We start from the raw sequence: 20532 nt of genomic DNA on the forward strand, positions 1-20532 counted from the left end.
GAGATAAACCGGAGCTATGTTGTGTAAAGATTTGTAGACAAAGAGGAGGATACAACGGGTAACGTAACTTCTAGAAAGTTTTTGCAATGGTTCTGATCGGTAGTAGTCGCTAATATAATTCATTTTTGTGTACTAGTGTTGGCTGTCTGTTGGTATGTAAGTAACACTTCCTGTCCCGATTTGAATGCTTTCTACCTGGTTAATATCATAGTGTGGTCTTGAAACAATTACAATCAGGAAATAAAGTAATAAACACTGATTGAGCTAAATGTGAGTAAATAACAGCGCGGTCTGACCAGCCATTGTTACGTTACTTGTAGCTAGGCATGCTAATGGTGTGTTCTAAACATGACGTTCTAATCACACCGGTGTGATCGTACGCTTCAGGGATCACTCTAGCCTGATCACACTGGTGTGATCGTACACGTCAAACGGTTAATAGATGAGTATGGACACACTGACACTCGTCACCATCTATATCAGTCGATCCAGCACAAAAATATGACCAATGCACGGACCAGCACCACAAAGGTAGGAAGATAAAATCACTCACCAAGGCTGAGGGCCCACTTGAAGAGAATGGTAGCACGGCGGTTCTTCCTCTGGGCAAACCTTTCGATGACTTTGGGAATTAAGTCATGGAGCTGCTGAATCAGCTGGCTTTCGATGGACAACATGGCCAATGTGTTGAGTCGTGGCTGTCCCATGGTATTGCGAGTGAAGATTTTTACCCTCTTCAACGTGGAAAAGTTCCTCTCTGACTCGGATGTCGTCATAGGTGTTATGATAACTGTCAACAAGCTTGGCAGCGATCAGGTGGTCACTTTGTGAAAACCTCTGCTCTACCTGGGAGATGACTGTGTTGCATGCCTCCTTCATCACCGGCGCTGTGTTGGTTACTCGTCGGCCTGGCTCGTCTGTTCCATTGTGAACGGTGGCAGACCATTCATCAGTTTGCTTCTGCATATTCTGGACATTCTCCTTGAAACAGGTGAGTGCACTGCTAATCCCAGATGCATCGATGCTCCGTTTTTGCAGAGTGTTGTATAAAACATTAACTTCTGGCATAAGGAAGAAAAACAATTCCAGCATTGACAGTTCTACTTTTAAAGTTCCATCGTACAGCGGGTGGCCTTGGAATGCGTCTTTGTGTTGCCTCAGCAAGTCCTACAACACATTTTGGAGCGCCAGAGAAAAAGGTGGCAAAAGCAGTTAAATCTGCTAGATGTCCCTTTGAAGATGGGCTGAGCATCTTAGTGCCTCTGAAGTCTCAAATCACCCTCACACATAGTCTCGAAAATGCATCTGAAAATTAGAGGATTCAGGTAGTCCACCAACTAGTTGTGCCCCCGCAGTGTGGTTTCACATTTTCCACACAGTTTAATACACCATTAGGGGCCCCACCTGCCCCTAATGACCAATCTCCCCTGAATATACACTGAACAACATTATAAACGCAACACTTTTGTTTTTGCCCCCATTTATCATAAGCTGAACTCAAAGATCTAAGACTTTCTCTATGTACACTATGTGCTCAGCTCATGATAAATGGGGGGCAAAAACAAAAGTGTTGCCCCCCATAATTTTGTTCAGTGTACTAACAAGCTGTAGTGTTATATGTGGTAAGTTAGCTAGAATATGACATTAGGATTACTGCATTTCGTTGTACTGTACTTTTACTTGTTCAATGTACTTGTTCAGTTGAATCAACAAAAAGATAGTTATAATAGGATTTAGCTGGTTAAGTAGCGCAAGTCGGTTTGCTTATCTTACCTCTATGTGCTTTCGAAAGTATGATGAGTTTTGGAACGCAGAGATAATTGCGTTTTTGGGAATAAAAAGACAACAATTCATGATGACTGTGTTGCCTATTTTAAATTTAAATTTCCCTCGTCATCGTCCTCCAATTGACAACTTTCCTTCTGGGTGTCTGTGTCTGTCATTTAATTAGGTACATCTGTGCTCGCACAGATATTTTTTGACAAGTGAAGACAACATTTTTATGAAAGAGTTGGTAAAATGTAATAGAGTAAAGAGTACGATTATTATTCTTTTAAATCATTGAGTAAGAGTAAAGAGTACAGCCCCTAGAAAGTAACCAGAAAAGTACTTGTTCCTCTGAAACTGTACTCCTTTACTCATTTGTGTTACTTATAACGCATTACTACCCACCCAGTGCAGGTGTATAATCACTGTTTATTTCTTTCATTTACGTTTTGAAAATCCATTGCATGGTAGCTTTAATAATCGCAGGTTATGTTCGTGCGAGTAAAACTTTTTTACAATAAAATTGTAATTGAGCAAGTACAAATCTAATCAAATATGTTTGCGATATTTGCATGTGCAGTCTCTCACAGTGTGGTAAACCCCTGCACATCTTTAGTTCTGAAAGACTCATCCTCTCTGGGATGCTCTCTTTATACCCAATCATGTTACTAACCTGTTGCAAATTAACCCTTATTATTTGTGAGATGTTCCACTAGGTTGTTTTTTGCCGGACCATGTATGCTGAGCCGGCCTAGAAGAGTGAATGTCTCTTACTGACTGAGTGGGTGACTGACTACCCTTATTAAATAGTGTAGTGGTTAGAGTCTCGGATTATGAAACAACAGGTTCTGTATTTGACTTCCGTTACAGTCAAAATCCATTGTGCCTTAGGATTTGTTCAGGATGGACAAAAACTTTGCTGACTACACGATTCCCTTGTTTTTTCATTTGACGAAAAAGTTTATCTTCACCTATATTGATACAGTAGTTATTGTATCAATGTCATTCACGAATGGCTAATAAGCTGTTAAAATGTCCAGTGGCAAAAGCCATACAGTTCATAGATGCTATTTGTGGTGGAGGTAAACTTAATAAGAAACGTTACTCAGTTTAACATCACGGTTATTGGTGTCTAACAAAATATTTAAACCTGGCGTGATGTTAATGCATGACAAAAAAAATGTATGTCAAGAGGCTATGCCGACACCTGGCCAACGTACACTCACCTAAAGGATTATTAGGAACACCGGTTCAATTTCTCATTAATGCAATTATCTAATCAACCAATCACATGGCAGTTGCTTCAATGCATTTAGGGGTGTGGTCCTGGTCAAGACAATCTCCTGAACTCCAAACTGAATGTCAGAATGGGAAAGAAAGGTGATTTAAGCAATTTTGAGCGTGGCATGGTTGTTGGTGCCAGACGGGCCGGTCTGAGTATTTCACAATCTGCTCAGTTACTGAGATTTTCACGCACGACCATTTCTAGGGTTTACAAAGAATGGTGTGAAAAGGGAAAAACATCCAGTATGCGGCAGTCCTGTGGGCGAAAATGCCTTGTTGATGCTAGAGGTCAGAGGAGAATGGGCCGACTGATTCAAGCTGATAGAAGAGTAACTTTGACTGAAATAACCACTCGTTACAACCGAGGTATGCAGCAAAGCATTTGTGAAGCCACAACATGCACAACCTTGAGGCGGATGGGCTACAACAGCAGAAGACCCCACCGGGTACCACTCATCTCCACTACAAATAGGAAAAAGAGGCTACAATTTGCACGAGCTCACCAAAATTGGACAGTTGAAGACTGGAAGAATGTTGCCTGGTCTGTTGAGTCTCGATTTCTGTTGAGACATTCAGATGGTAGAGTCAGAATTTGGCGTAAACAGAATGAGAACATGGATCCATCATGCCTTGTTACCACTGTGCAGGCTGGTGGTGGTGGTGTAATGGTGTGGGGGATGTTTTCTTGGCACACTTTAGGCCCCTTAGTTCCAATTGGGCATTGTTTAATTGCCACGGCCTACCTGAGCATTGTTTCTGACCATGTCCATGCCTTTATGGCCACCATGTACCCATCCTCTGATAGGTACTTCCAGCAGGATAATGCACCATGTCACAAAGCTCGAATAATTTCAAATTGATTTCTTCAACATGACAATGAGTTCACTGTACTGAAATGGCCCCCACAGTCACCAAATCTCAACCCAATAGAGCATCTTTGGGATGTGGTGGAACGGGAGCTTGGTGCCTTGGATGTGCTACCCACAAATCTCCATCAACTGCAAGATGCTATCCTATCAGTATGGGCCAACATTTCTAAAGAATGCTTTCAGCACCTTGTTGAATCAATGCCATGTAGAATTAAGGCAGTTCTAAAGGCGTAAGGGGGTCAAACACAGTATTAGTATGGTGTTCCTAATAATCCTTTAGGTGAGTGTATAGCTCTGTGGCATAGTGGTTAAAGACGCAGACCTGGGTTTGAATCTCGGGAGGGCAACACCATTCAATACTTTTTATTGCGGGCCAGCTGGACTAGGCTTGCCTGGTTTCTGGTTTGTATTGTACAACTTTTCCAGTCTTTTCTTGCCCTGTCCCAGCTTTTTTTAAATGTGTTGCTGGCATCAATTTCAAAGTGGCCATATATTTTTCAAGGAACAATTACATTTCTCAGTTTCAACATTTGATGTGTTGTCTTTGTACTATTTTCTATTTACCATAGTGTTTAAATGATTTGAGCATCATAACATTCTGTTTTTCTTTGCATTTTACACAGTGTCCCAACTTTTTTGGAAACCGGGATTACCCCCCGTCTAAGTACAGTAGTAACTAATTGTTAGACATAAATTTGGCGGTGCTTATCTGTATTAGTCTGAGATGACAGTGGAGATACGTAAGAAATACGTAGACGGGTATGAGTGTATTGTTGGAGGGTGGATTGTGGGTAGCAGTGGTACGAAGTCCGGGAGGCACGAATGGTCAGAGGGTAAACAGAGCGGGGAGTCAGTCCAGGCAAAGGTCGATAACAGGAAGGGAGATAGGTGATCCAGGTAGTTGGGAGGAAGGTGCAGGATGGGTCTCGGAACAAGGGTCTGGAAACGAACTGAAAAAACACGGTGAGCAGAAGATAACAAAAACAGGATACTCTGGGAATTCGGATAGCTTGCTTAATTAGGTAGAGAACACTGTAATAATTACGTGGCTGTACAATAATCCGGCAGGGACTGAAAGCAGGCCTCTCCCCAGGTGTGTAGACTGGTGCAGGTGCTCAGGATCAGTGGTGATTACGGGTGCTCTGGTGCAGGGGTGCCTTCAGGGGGTGCCGGGAACAAGGAGACTGGTACTCAGGGAGATGTAACACATAAAGAACCAGAGGCAGGGAGAGACACAAAAGTCCTGACACTTTTTAAAAAATCTTTATTTTTGCTGTGGTGTTATCTGTTACAGTATGTCCCAACGTAGCTACCCAACTTCTAATTAAAAACCAATGGTGGCAGTGCAGAAGAGCACAAAATGCAGAATGTGACATCTTTGCATGAGACCAATTATTGAGTTTCATCATTTTTATTTCTGCCAACCCTCATTTGATTTCTTAATCAGCAAAAAAATGTAGACAGGCTGTAGTTCCAGCTGGGCTGTGAGAAAATGAAATAAATGGCAAAACCATGAATTTCATGTTAGCAACCAGAACAAACCTGCAGTGGAAGAGCGGCAAAAGTTCACATTCAAAGTTAAAGTAACCCATATAATCAACATTATAGACCATTACAGGCCCTATATCCTGAAAGTTAGAAAAAACCTCAATGATGACGTGTTTTCATTTTGCAATCAAAATACTGGAATATTTTTGACATCACTGCCCAAGTTAAATACTTGTGTGACGCGTTCTAATACAGATTTATTTAGTTCACTACTAAATTCAGGTCAGGATGCCTTGCTAGAGATTGTGTCCTTAACCAAATGGCTCATGTACAACTTCATCAAAGTTTTGACCTCAGTCCTTCCTCTCTGTGGAGTGCCCTTCAAATCTGTAAAATCAGCTCTTTGTGCCCGTGCCGAGTAATTATTTCACATGTTCCTGGTCTCTGTCTATTCAGGCATTTTCGTCTAGTTCTGCTTTCACTCGGCATATGGACTAATGTCTACAGATGCTGTCAGCACCAGCACAGGTGTACCGAAACAACAAATAAAAGCAGAAATATAACAGTTACCATACATAATGTTTATAATAAAATAGTGCTACAAAGTAAGCCAACTAGTATATAATAAGACATCATATATATATTAAAGTTAATTGCAATTATATCAGTGTTATGACTAGCTTATTGTCTTTGAGAAAATAGTTAAACAAGTGAGCTACGTACCAGTAGATAGCTATAAATGTACTTGCAAGCTAACATTAGCCGAAGGGGGTAAGTTCGTAACACTTATGAAACCAGTACATGCCACTTAAGTAAGAAAGACTGGACCACTGAAACAACAGTTCTGACAGGAAACATCTTATAACTATTACAGAAACAATATGCAAAAACACACAATACTGTGTGGAGTGTAGCCATGTCCAGGAGAGGGAACTCCGGAGAGCTTTGCCGGAAAAGTATGATGGCAATCCTGAGGGTTGTTGCAGTTTCCTTCTCCAATGCGAGTTATATTCCTTCTCACTGGGCACGCACTTGAATGGGCTACGGTGCTGTGGGACAATGGTTCCGGGTGGAACATGCTGGCACTTCCACCTGATTGCAGAAGGGGTCCAGATGGAGCTGGCGTTCAATGTTGCTGGATGCCTTCATTGCCCGAGCGATTGCTATTGATGGGCAGCTCCAGGACCGCCTGGCGTGACATTCCCATGTCATGCACACTCAGGTGGAGCCAGATCCTGAGCCTATGGAGCTGGGAATCACCAGACTCCCCGCAGAGGAGAGAGAATGCTGGAGTCAACAGGGGCTGTGCCTGTTCTGCAGGGAGAAAGGGCATTTCTGGAACGGGTGCTCCTTGGTCCAGATGCGGAGCAGGAACGTGGTGGGTACCCAGACTGAACAATTGTGCATAGCAGGTGCCTTGCATTTAAGCAACACAGGCAGCCCATTCTGTTACCCAATTGTTCTGGTCAGTGGTTCTTTCTCTCACCCCACCACAGCCCTGATTGACTCCGGAGACACGGGAGCTTCATAGACCAGTCCCTGGTTGCTGCGCTACGGTTGCCGTTGCACCGTTTGAGGTCCTCAATGCCCACACAAATACAGTAATGTGTTTGTAGTGAATGTCTTATCATACAAAAAAAAAAGAATAAATAGAACGATTGTTTCTAAGAACACAGGCTATAGTATTTTTGTACGTTGATAAGGCCCTACAAATGTACAAAATGAAAATGACACAACACTTAAATTATTCAAAGATGAATCCATTATAATTTTGTTTTAATTTTTATCTCATTGTGATGATGTATCAAAGGATATACGCATGAATAGCTGTACATAGGCCTAAAGGATGGTTGCTTGATGAACACGATTGAGTGATTGTAGTGTCTCACTGTCTCCATTTTCTTGGATCCGCTGCTGATGGCTACAGTTGGATGCATGGTGCTGAGAAGGCAAACATTCTTGTTCTTCTTACATCTGTACACTGTAAGCATAGCATTCCCATTTATTATCACGGTTGTGAAGTAGAGCTCTGCTGGTATGTTGTTATGCATGAAGCACGGTTGCTTGATAAACATGATACATTTCAAAGAATGAATAACACAGGCTACAGCCTATTCATAGAAATAAAATTGATAGATGCAAGGACATGTAGCCTCTTGCATTGTTCTGCAATAGCATATGCTCAGGTGTATATCAACAAAGCCTTCTCTTCAAGAAAAACATTGCAGAATCTTATTCAATTAACTTTATTTGTAAATTCGATTAGCAGAGTAAATGGATGATCAAAGGATTATTTACAGTAGCCTACATGAACAATGAAATTTACTGTTACCCATTTATTTATCCATCTTGTTCGATTTTTATACTTCTGCCGGCCCCATAGTCAGCACACAGTTTCAGGGGCTTGTATTGAAGGTCCTATATGAAAAAAAACAAAAAAAGAATACACAGAATGATTATTTCTAAGAAAACAGGCTATAGTATTTTCATGTTTTTTAGGCCCTACAAATGTACTTACACACACATTATTCAAAGATAAATCCATTAGAATTTAGTATTTCATCCATTAGAATTTCATTTTGATCTCATTTTGATGATGTACAAGGTAAAATTATCGACCAGTTTGCAACGACCCGGATATACGCATGAATAGCTGTACATAGGACTAAAGCACAGTTGCTTGATAAACACGACTGAGTGATTGTTGTGTCTCATTGTCTCTTTTTTTTTTGGATCTGCTGCTGATGGTGTTGGATGCATGGTGCTGAGAAGCCAAACACTCTTGTTAGGGGGCCGAGCAACGAAGTTGCTGGGACCTTCTTATGTTTTATTATTATTAGGGGACCAAGTACCGTTGGTACGGTACTCTGTTGTTTTTGTTGTTTTTATTATTTTTATTATTAGGGGGCCAAGCAATGAAGTTATTATTATTATTCTTCTCCAGGGCCATTTTCAGAGGTCCATAGCTCGGTCCCCTCTGGTTCAAAACGCTCCAAACTTTGCCTGATTGTAGATGGCCAAGGTCCGAAGGCCATCTACAATACGACATTCTCTTTCTCTATTTTGGACTATTATTTTGAAGGAACTCTTATTTTGAAGGAAGAGCTGATGAAATGAGTGTGTGAATCTGCTAGAATGTTGAGTTGGAGTTGGTGGTTCTATCAGCAGTTACGGAGGGATATTTTTGAAGCTATGGGAGGAGCCATGGCAGTGCCTGTGAGTCAATGCGGAATGGGTGGGGTGTCGGGAGCATGGCAGCATTCAGTTAACTTTTTGTTTAACTCTTATTTTAGGAAAAGCAAATGTTAATTGTTTGTAAATCTCCTAAACAGTAAGTTGGTCTTGGCAGTTGAAATTGCTGCTGCCACAAGCTAGATTCCAGCGAAAACCATCTTACGCTTTAGGCTATGGATGATAAATGTCTGTGTAAATTCTAACCCTATTGAAATTATTATTCAAAAGAAGTCAATTTTTTCATTTTATTTTCCCCTTGTAAAGAAGACCTTTATTTTAATATTCGTCAAATATGTTGTTAAAAAAACACTAATATTTGAGAGTATTCCGGGTAATATGTTTAACTAAAAGCATTTGTTTCTGTTTAAAAAAAAAGTCTGTGTCCAGTGAGGTTAGTTTCTTGTTAAATGTTACACAAATCATATATTATTGTACACATAGATATATGTTTTAAGCAGATATTTTTTCTTATTTCCCTTGGGAAGACTTCACTTTTGCAGCCGGTCAGGTTTTTTGCCATGTGACTTCCTGTCAATTAATAATCAATGACCTTGTCACCTCCAATCCCATTGACAACTAAAATTGTTCGTTAGGACACACCTGCGCCCTTTTACAAGGTGGTAGTATTTCGTAAGATTAGGAGCTTTCCAAGAGTACACAACACTGTGTATTCAAATCGTAAGTAGGCCTGTTGGATTTCTGGGTACGTTTAAAATGAAGCTTGTAATGAGGATATTAGCCTATTTGGTAAATTGTTGTTGTATATTTTGGAAACATTTATAAATATAATAGACTTAATTGTTGCAATATTTCCTGTCAAAAGTGATCTAATGTAGCCTGTACACTGGATATGGAAGCTGTTAAACAAGCTATTGGAAAGCCACATTTCTTAAAATGGTATCTTACGAAGGCGGACATTTCTCTAGGGACTTTATTGTCGCCTCTTCCGAATTAGGACTACGTGCTTCAGCACCTGCAGTAATTTCAGAGTGGCAGGCAGGCCAAGGCAACAAAAAATACTCAAACTCTGACATCTCGCCTCTTTGTTTCAAAACAGATTTTCCTCGATTTTGAATTTGGTGAAAAAGTCGTTAATGACATCTCCGAGACCGCTGAACTGATTTGCATGCCGTTTGGTGTGAAGGACCTTTGAACCATTATCTTTAAAAGTTATATAAGGAAAGTTTATGTCTCAAATAGTATGGCCAAAATCAGTGAATATAATTGAGCTGGGCGGGTCTATGACTTTAGAAGTCCATTAATCCCAAATGGAACATCCAACAGGTAGGAAACGAAACACTCGTAAATGTGTCTGTGAGGAATGGACAGAAAAAGTCCCATACAGAAATACCTCTTGGGGGCGCTATAAACATCACTGATGTTTCTCACGATTTTGACTCAATAAAAACACACTTAAACGACATCTCCGAAACCACTGAACAGATTTGGTTGTCAATTGGTATAAAGGACCACTGGACCATTGTCTTTAAAAGTTATATAAGAAAAGTTGATATCTCAAACAATATGGTCTCTATTTTGACTTCTGTGAAAAACTTGTTAACAACATCTCCCATAAAAAAATACTGCTTGTAATATAACTTACGGTTATATTGTAAATGTTTCTGGTTGATTTTCAAAATATGCATGTGTATGCTATTTGGGGTATTATAGATCACAACCTGTTCAGACTATTTGGATTGCCGGGAGGCCCTGTGGTGTAGTGGGAACCAGCACATCAATATTGTGACCCCAGTTCAATTCCCTTCTTGGACATTCCAGATTCTGTATACATATATGTAATACCATGATTTTCATATATTGGAGAGAATAATTGTATTACGTGACCCTTTTATACAGTTATTGTTTTCCAAAGATAGGAACCAGCCATGGAGTAATTGGAGTCATTGATTTCATTATAAGTAGTCTGTATAGCTATTAGCTAGCCATCTATAGTAATCTTTGTACAACAGTACACTTTAGTTCCATTAACAAATGTTTTTTTGCCCACTTTATCTCAGCAAAATTGTAAGGGCTGGGGTAAAATGTACATTTGGAGAGGATGGAGAGCTGTAGGGACAACTGGTAGCCCCTGTGGGGTAGTTGGGACATCCCTGTTCTTCAATATTCTGACCCTGGTTCAATTCCCTCTTTCAGAAATGTATATCCACTCTGTACTTTTCAGCCTTTACACAACAATATACATCCCCTCTGTAATACCATAATTCTCATATATTTAGGAGAATAATTGTTGTACATGACCCTTATATACTGTTATGGTTTTCCAAAGAGACGAATCAGCCATGGAGTGATTGAAGTCATAGTTTTCGTTATAAGTAGGCTGTATAGCTATTATCTATAGTACATGCTCTTTGTGCAAGAGTACTCTTTAGTTCCATTAATACATTTTCTGTTGTCCACGTTATTTCAGCAAAAATGTAATGGCTGAGGTAAAAGCTGCATTCTGCTGTTTAAATAGCGTAATGATTAACGACAGTCTGCCACATAGAAAACCAGGGTTTGAAACCTGCCAGCGACAACAATATACAACCCTTCTAATCGGCTGAACTAGGATTGCCTGGTTCCTCTTCTGGTTTCAAGGTCTTTTTTGTTTTGATTTCCTCTTCTTCGATTGGACTTCCTGACTACTAGCAGCATTGGGCATTTTTAAATAGCAAAACATTTATCTAGTGAGAGCATGCAGTGAGATGGTTCCAGTGCCCCGCTTGGCCCCTGAAACGCTGCATGCAGCTTTAATTCGTCTTACATCTGTACACTGTAAGTGTTTCATTCCCATTCACCATCACTGCTGTGGAGTAGAGCTCTGCTGGTGTGTTGTTTTGTGCACAGGGTGGCAGCTTCCGTCTCTTTTTGTTCATGGTTCCTAGAAGGCATGTTTTTTTAGCCATCAATTTCTCTGCCCGGGAAAGTGATGTCAAGAAGTTGTCTGTGGTCACATTTCTGTGAGTCTCAAAACCACAGGCTCTGAAAGTCACACACCCGTTGGCCTGGTTTCATCCTTCCCCAGCCATTGAGCATGTACTTTGTGTCAACATCAACAGCTAACCAAAATTGGATCCCGAACTTTTACTGGGTCAAACAGCAACATGTAAAACATTTGTTGAATTGTCGAGGATATTTTTTGTATTATGTTTCAATTACAATTAATTAGTATTATGGTGAAGAATAACTTTGGCATTTTGTTTCATGAATAATTATTTAGCTTAATACATTTGTAAAATCTGAATCTTCAGTGAAAAAAGCAGAGAAAATTCAAAGAGATGATAGGATGTTTGATTATTTGTTTCTCTCCTACTTAATACAGCAACATGTAATATATTTGATGTATTGTTGAGGATATTGTATTGTGTTTCAATAACTTCATTGGTAAAGATATCGTTGGCATTTCATTTTGTGAATAATTGTTTAGTGAAATACATTTGTAAAATCAGAATATTCAGTAAAACAAACAGAGAATTCACAGAGAGATGATAGGATGTTTGATCATTTGTTTCTCTTCCTCTCCTAATAAAAACAGCAATGTGTAATACAATTGTTGAATTGTCGAAGATATTGTTTTAATTATGTTTCAATGACAATTAATTTGTTTTATAGGCATACTCAAGAATATCGTTGGTATTTCATAGTTTTGTGAATAATTATTTCGGTTAATACATGTGATAGCCTACACAAGAATCGAAATCTCCTATTGAAAAACTAAAACGTGTGATTCATACCGTATGTTCAGTAGTCAAGTGGCCTATATTGTTTGTATTATGTTTCAATAATAGCCTAATACATTTTTTGAATGGTCCTGGAAATCTTGTATTTCATTTGTAAATTCATTAGTATGGGATTATCGCGCATTCATCCATTGACGTCATTCATTCAGTGAGGGGTGATTAGCGCCTGGGTACCATTTGCAGCTGTATGAGTACCAACGCTAAGTGTTGTGTACTTTTGGAAACAGGTAAATAGTTTTCCGTTTGTGAGTTTAGAATTCCAGAGTCTTGGTTGACACGCCTGTGCAACATCGCGTGGCGGTCGGGGACAGTGCCTCTGGGATGGCAGACCGGGGTGGTGGTCCCTCTTTTTAAGAAGGGGACCGGAGGGTGTGTTCCTACTATAGGGGGATCACACTTCTCAGCCTCCCCGGGAAAGTCTATGCCAGGGTTCTGGAGAGGAGAATACGGCCGATAGTAGAACCTCGGATTCAGGAGGAACAGTGTGGTTTTCGTCCAGGCCGTGTAACACTGGACCAACTCAATACCCTCTACGGGGTGCTGGAGGGTTCATGGGAGTTTGCCCAACCAATCCACATGTGTTTTGTGGATTTGGAGAAGGCATTCGACTGTGTCCCTCGTGGCATCCTGTGGAGAGTGCTTCGGGAATATGGGGTCCTGGGTCCTTTGCTAAGGGCTGTCAGGTCCCTGTACGACCGAAGCAGGAGCTTGGTCCGCATTGCCGGCAGTAAGTCAGACTTGTTCCCAGTGCATTGGACTCCGGCAGGGCTGCCCTTTGTCGCCGGTTCTGTTTGTAATTTTTATGGACAGAATTTCTAGGCGCAGCCAGGGGCCGGAGGGTGTCAGGTTTGGGGACCACACGATTTCGTCTCTGCTCTTTGCGGATGATGTTGTCGTGTTGGCCCTGTCAGGGAAATTTCTGTAACCTGATAAATTATATTCTGAGTAAAGGACTGAGTCCCAATGATTAGATGCATAGAGGAGTGTGGGAGAGGGGATCTGGGTTTTGTCCTAGGGGGCATTCTTGATTGGCCACAGTAATTTATAGGGTTAATCATCTACCTATCATTAGGTTGCTCAGATGCTTTAATTCCCCCTCAAGGGTTGAGAAAGTTACCCAGATGGGGGAGGACAACATGTCCCTTATGTCAAGCCCAGGACATGTGATAGAACAAAGGGTGTGTGTTTGGTTGACATGGGACAGAGGGGCAGCATCATACCACATCCCTTTTTCCCTCCTTATATACTGATGATTGTCCTGTACTAATTTAGAGATTATTCATTGTTACTTTGTAACCTGTGTATTCTCTCCTTGCAAGAATGAACTGTTTATTGTGCATTTGAGTTTTCCTCTGTCTTACCTACCATTTTCGTAAATCGTTTGGACTTTAGAAATTGCCATCACAGCCCCTTCAAGCCAGGACCTTCAGCATGCACTGGGACGGTTTGCAGCCGAGTGTGAAGCGGTGGGGATGAGAATCAGTACCTCCAAATCCGAGGCCATGGTCCTCAGTCGGAAAAGGGTGGCTTGCCCACTTCAGGTTGGTTGAGAGTTCCTGCCTCAAGTGGAGGAGTTTAAGTATCTAGGGGTCTTGTTCACGAGGGAAGGATGGAACGGGAGATTGACAGATGGATTGTTGCAGCTTCTGCAGTAATGTAGTCGATGTATCGGTCTGTCGTGGTGAAGAAAGAGCTGAGCCGCAAGGCGAAGCTCTCGATTTATCGGTCAATCTACGTTCCTACTCTCACCTATGGTCATGAACTTTGGGTCATGACCGAAAGGACAAGATCCCGGATACAGGCGGCCGAAATGAGCTTTCTCTGCAGGGTGGCTGGGCGATTCCTTAGAGATGAAAAGCTCGGTCACCCGGGAGGAGCTCAGAGTAGAGCCGCTGCTCCTCCACATCGAGAGGGGTCAGCTGAGGTGGCTTGGGCATCTGTTTCCTGGGGAAGACATAGGACACGCTGGAGGGACTATTTCTCCCGGCTGGCCTGGGAACGCCTCTGTGTCCCCCCGGAAGAGCTGGAGGAAGTGTCTTGGGAGAGGGAAGTCTGGGCATCTCTGCTTAGACTGTTGCCCCTGCGACCCGGCTTCGGATAAGCGGAAGAAAATGATGATGAGGATAATGATGAGTTTAGAATTCTGACAAAGGAACAACGTAATATAAGCCTATTTAGAAAATGTCATGGAAGGTGTTACTTTCAAAATGGCAGTTTTATTTTAATTACAAACTCAAACGCAAATTGGCATAGGCATTTGGTGGTTCTAGTGTCAAATTCAGAGCATAGCATTTTTCGTCCTTTTGCAGGGGTCTGTATTTCAATATCTCATTGCATAGCTGTGTTCATTGCATAGCTGTGTTCTATACTTCATACTCGTCATCCAAAAATTACTCATCCTGTTGTAATTCAGAGTTTGAACAAAGTCTTAAACTACAACAACAGCCTTTGACAGGTCAAGTGATGAAGACAGTAGCATATCTGTTAGAAATGTTGCTTCTCCAAAAACTTTATGGAGTGTGACACAATGAATTGTAAATCTATGCCTCAACAGATCTTTCACCATTGTGTTCTTGAGTAGTTAGTGTAGGGTATATTGTGTCAGAATGGTGATTTATGGCCCTGGGGGGCGGGACTTCCATATTGATGTGACAGGTGGGCGGGACATCCAGGTTGTAGGGTGGGACTTCCGTTATGACGTATGTTAGGGTGGGACTTCCGGTATGACGTATGTTAGGGTGGGACTTCCTGTATGACGTATGTTAGGGTGGGACTTCCTGTATGACGTATGTTAGGGTGGGGCTTCAGGAGTGACGTATGCATGTCCGGTGACTTTCTGATTTATGATTACATTGATGTGTCAGTGTTTGATGTTTTACAACGCCTGATGGGTTATGTTTGATGATTAACAAATGGGGCTTAGGGTTCCGGAATGTTAAATTCCCAGGCAGTAAATAAGTGTTGTGTCAGCGGTAAGGTGTTTGGTGTTAAACAAAAGGGGGCCAGGGTTCCAATGCCTTGTGGTACAGATGTAAACTTCCGTGTTTTGCAATGTGGTTGTAACATGGTGTTTTTCCACAAACACAGAGTTACACTTGAGATATGTAAGGATAGGTTATTTCAGGTAATTAAAACATTCGTAAAGCCGTCTTTTGAAATTGTACAACAGAGATCAACGCAAGATTGTTTTACCACACATTGGTAGAAATGTTTAATAATAGGAAACGTTGGTTAAAAAAATACTATAGTATTTGTGTTAGTATGGGCTTATGCTGTCACTTCCGGGTGAAGATGCTGCATTCTCTTAATTACCAACTCGTGAAATCTGATTTTGTATTGTTGTATTATGGTCCTATGTTTGTTAAATGTTGAACTGATTAATGGCGATATGGTGACAATAGCAAGCGTTTATATATAAGCAGTTGAGTTTATCGTTAATATATACAATTCTATGACGTGATGTCACGGCTGAGCCGCGAAAATTAACGAGAACAGCTGTGTAACGAGGACGCGCATGGAGGACGCGCGCCACCCCTCCCGACGTGGTGTTCGGTGCGCGTCATCGCCGGCCTTCTAGCCACGCCGCTCCTCCTCCCACGGCACTGTCCTGTCTTGTTATTGCACACACCTGGTGTCCATTCCCTCATTAGGTTGCCTATATTAGTTCCCTTGTTTCTGGGCGTCTTTGTGTGGTATTGTTCTATGTTCAGTGTTCTGTATTTGCCTTGTGCTGTGGGTTTTGCGCTTGTGCATTATTTGAGTTTTGCGTGCCTTGTTTTCTTAAGAACGCAATACAATTACTTTCCCTGCATCCCTGCATTCGACTCCTTTTTTCAACACACCTCTAGACACACTGCTACAGGCTGTTCTACCAGACAGGATATAGCAATATATTTGGTTGCCAAATGGCTACAAATATCAGAACTAAATAGTTAAGTTTTATCCTGAATTTGTATCATTGCAGTATGTATAGTTCTAACACAATTTGAATCTAACGTGAAGAACGATGACATGTAACCAATGACAAAGTTAAGAGGCGTGACTTGCTGGAGGAGCCCCGGCTGCAATGTGAAGACAGTAATTAAACCTTGCAGCATCCACAAAAGACAGCGGTTGTTTCAAGCGTGGAGTATATCGTTTCTGTTGTAAGTACAAGTTATTTTATTTGAAGTAATTTATTTGAATTGTGATGCAACTTTTTAAGAATTTGTAAATCAATTTTACGATTGCGCAATTCATTCATTTTTAGCTGTCTTTCATATTGCCTGTTTAAATCTCCGGTTTAGGTTGAGCGGATTTGAACACCGACCGTGTTTGGTAAACACATTTTTGGACCTCCAAATCTTGGTAAGTACACTTTTGACATTATTGTTAATCAGCTTTAATTACCTGTATAAGATTGTTAATCCTATTTGTATTTAGTTCAAGTGACCGGCATCTGCGTCAGTTGGACTGGGTGGCCAGACTGTGATCTTACACAACCTGAGCAGATACTTTGTGTAAGTTTAATTATTTACAGACATTTTTAGTCTTGTTCTAAAGTGTTATTAACAATTATGACTATGCATACTGACCCTTGGTACAACATTCTATATTCCAACAGATTGAGGACAGCCGGGTGATGATACAAAGTACATTACCACAATGGGGTCAGTTACGGACACCCTTCCTTGTGGCTCCACAGCGTGAGGGGATTTTTGTTTTCTTTCAGGCTTGTAAGCTGAAGGTAATACAGCCAACTCTTCAAAACTGCGCTGTATGTAAATGTATGTTTGAGTTAGAATATTTATATCTGAAAACTGGATTGTTATTTACACGTTAAACCAGAGAAATGGCGAAAGATAATGCTAACGACAGTCCAGACACGGAACAGCCAACAACCTCTACACATAATCAATTGACCACACCCCAAAATACAAATGAACCAACCATTACTTTGTTACACAGCGATGCGCACAATAATCCTCAGATACAAGGCTTGTTAACCGAGCTTAGTAGCCCCCATTTTTCACACGATCTAGTTGACACTCCTTCGAGCTCTCTGATGCAAACTCAGTGCAGTGATGGCGATGTTAGGGTTATACAGCGTAATGCGTTTGACAATGTTGAATTACAACAGTTGATAAATTTACAAAATACTGGTGAAGTTGGTGATTTTGGCACATTCTACACAAGTATTACGGCAGGCTTGGATACTTTGATTGTTAGAGCCTCAGACTTTGTACACGGGCCTGGTGATCGTCTGCAGATTGAGTTGATTGGTGAATCTCTGATAGATCCCGTACATGTGACCATGAGAGCGGATGAATATAATGAACGCACGTTTGGTAATTTACTTGAAAGTGTTATGCAGAGTAATACGGAGCTTATGATTGATGAATCACTAGAACTGGTGGTACAAATTGTCAAAAACCGTGAGGGTGGTGCCCCACGACGTAAAGCTCAAACATTGTTGATAGATCAGATTATCAATAAAAAAAGAAGACATTTATATGTTGCTGTGAATAATGATTCTACGTGTTTTTCTGTTTGTTTGATGGGTATGTTGAACCCGCAGTACACATATCCCGAGGCCCTGGTTAGTGGTCGTGAGCTACATGAGGGGGCTGGTTTAGCGTTAGATGAATGTGTGTCATTCACAGATATTGTTCGGTTTGAAGAAATGACAGGGTGTAAAATTGTTGTCTTTCACCGAACACGGGATGGTCACTTTACCAAGTTTCAAAACAGCAAGGAAAACCACCCTAGAACTGTCTTTATGTACTTACACGACAACCATTTCTACGGTATCATGAATCTGAAGGGTTTTCTGGGTGTGTCTTATGTTTGTGACTGGTGCTATACCGGTTTCAACACACGTGGTGATCATGGTTGTAAACATAGCTGTAGTGTCTGTCTTCATGAAGATTGTCATACCCAACCCCGTAACACAAAGCAGTGCCCTGACTGTAAACGGATATGTTATTCAGATTTTTGTTATAGCCAGCATAAACGTTTGAAGCACCACAAAAGTGTGGATCGCTGGGTTAGCAGGTGTGACCAGAAGAAATACTGTGTCGATTGTGGTCGCTATTACAATGTCAGTATTACCAAATATAAAGCACACAGGTGCAGAGCTAACATGTGCCCCAATTGTAATGTGGATCTGGCTTTTGAAATGAATAATCAGTGTTTTATAAAACCTGCCAAGCCCGAGGACCCCAGTGAGCGCTACATATTTTATGATTTTGAGACTATTGCCAATCCGGTGAATGGTGTACACACTGCAAATTTTGTGTGTGCAATAAGCTTTGATAACAAGACGTGGTGTTCAGCCGGAGATGGTTGTGTCACTGCTTTTTTTCAAAAGTTTAGGCAACCGAAATATAATGACTACACATTTATAGCACACAACTCTAAAGGTTTTGATGGTTACATCTTGATGCAGTACCTTGCTAACAATGGTATTGGCACAACACTTATTGCTAATAGTAGCAAGCTCATGATTTTTACAGACAGCACATTCAATCAGAGATACATCGATAGTCATTGCTTCCTACCTATGAAGCTGTCGGCCTTGCCACGTGCTATGGGTTTTAAGGATTCGAAAAAGGCTAGTTTCCTTACAAGTTTAACATCAAGGAGAATGAGAACTAATGAGAACTATGTTGGCCCCCATCCGGAACCGCATTACTATGGTGTGAATACCATGATGGCTAAAGAAAAAGATGAGTTTCTGCAATGGTATGCAACTGTTTCCGCAGACCCCTTTGCCATGCAGGATGAAATAAAGGCTTACTGCGTGAATGATGTGGTCATCTTGAGAGAGGGTTGCATGCGCTACAGACTCGAGTTCCTGGAGTGTGGTGGTGTTGACCCATTCCGGTCAATTACGATTGCTTCGGCTTGTATGAAAGTCTTTTGCAACAGATTCCTCACCAAGGACACCATTGCATTGGTCCCCTCAGACAACTACAACCGTTGTCAGAAGACATTCTCAAACAGCTCAATCCAGTGGCTTGAATATGTGGCCTCCGATAAGAATATATCAATACAGCACGCCCTGAACAGGGGTGAAGTGAAAATCGGTGCCTACTACGTTGATGGATATGCTGAACGCGATGGTTTTAGCACGGTCTATGAATTTCTATGTTGTTTCTGGCACGGTCACCCAAAGTGTCATTGTTCAACAAGCATCAATCCAATGACAAAGATTCAGTATGGGTTGATGCACCAGCAATGGTTGACAAAGCTAGAGGCTTTGAAAGAAAAACACAACGTACATGTTCAATACATATGGGAGTGTGAGTGGAACCGGCTTAAAAACACATCCGCAGATGTCAAAGCTTTCTTGAAGACCTTTGGTGCTCCAGAGCGCCTTGACCCTTGGGATGCTCTTTTTGGTGGTCGTACTAATGCGATTCATCTGAAGTTTACGGCTCGAGAAGGGGAGACTATTCAGTATAATGATGTCTGTATCTGGAGAGATAATCAAGGGCTCGCACCTATTGGATCTTGTTAAAAGTGTGACAGCTACCAATAAAATTGCTGACGATAGAAGACCGTTGGGGTGGGGTGTGTTTTTAGAGGCCATGGCATGTCTCAACATGCCTTTTACAACTATTCCAAATGCGCATGTAAGACGTAAAATCAATTTGTATAAACAAAAGTCTGGTGACACAATGGATGATTTACCCACACCACCAGCAACTGGTTTTCAAACAACCAAAGCTTTCTTTGAACCTCATACCACGGACCCTGCAAAATGGCTTCCATTTTAATGTGTTTTTATTTTATTTGTGATACATTGTATGTTTTATCTTGAATAAATGTTGTATGAAAAATAAGATGTAAACATTGATGTGGTTTTTATTTTTGTTTTTATTTTTGAATAATAAATTTGACATACACGTGATTGGCTTTTCTATTTCTTCAACAACCATGGCACAAATTAAACGTTTCACAAGATTGAGCATATTGTATGCAATTAAACATTTGCTTATCACGCTTACTCTGGTACTGTAACACTTGTCGTGGTGTAGTGTTGGTTAGGAACCAGGCGCAGGCAGTAATCTCGTTTGTGGGTTTAATACTCAACAAACAAACCAAACACGAACGGAAAACAATACTAATGACTGAATGAAATAAAAGTGCGCAACATGCGTCTTAGC

This window comes from Esox lucius, chromosome 1 (assembly GCF_011004845.1).
Source record: "Esox lucius isolate fEsoLuc1 chromosome 1, fEsoLuc1.pri, whole genome shotgun sequence".
In the NCBI taxonomy this organism is placed as follows: domain Eukaryota; kingdom Metazoa; phylum Chordata; class Actinopteri; order Esociformes; family Esocidae; genus Esox; species Esox lucius.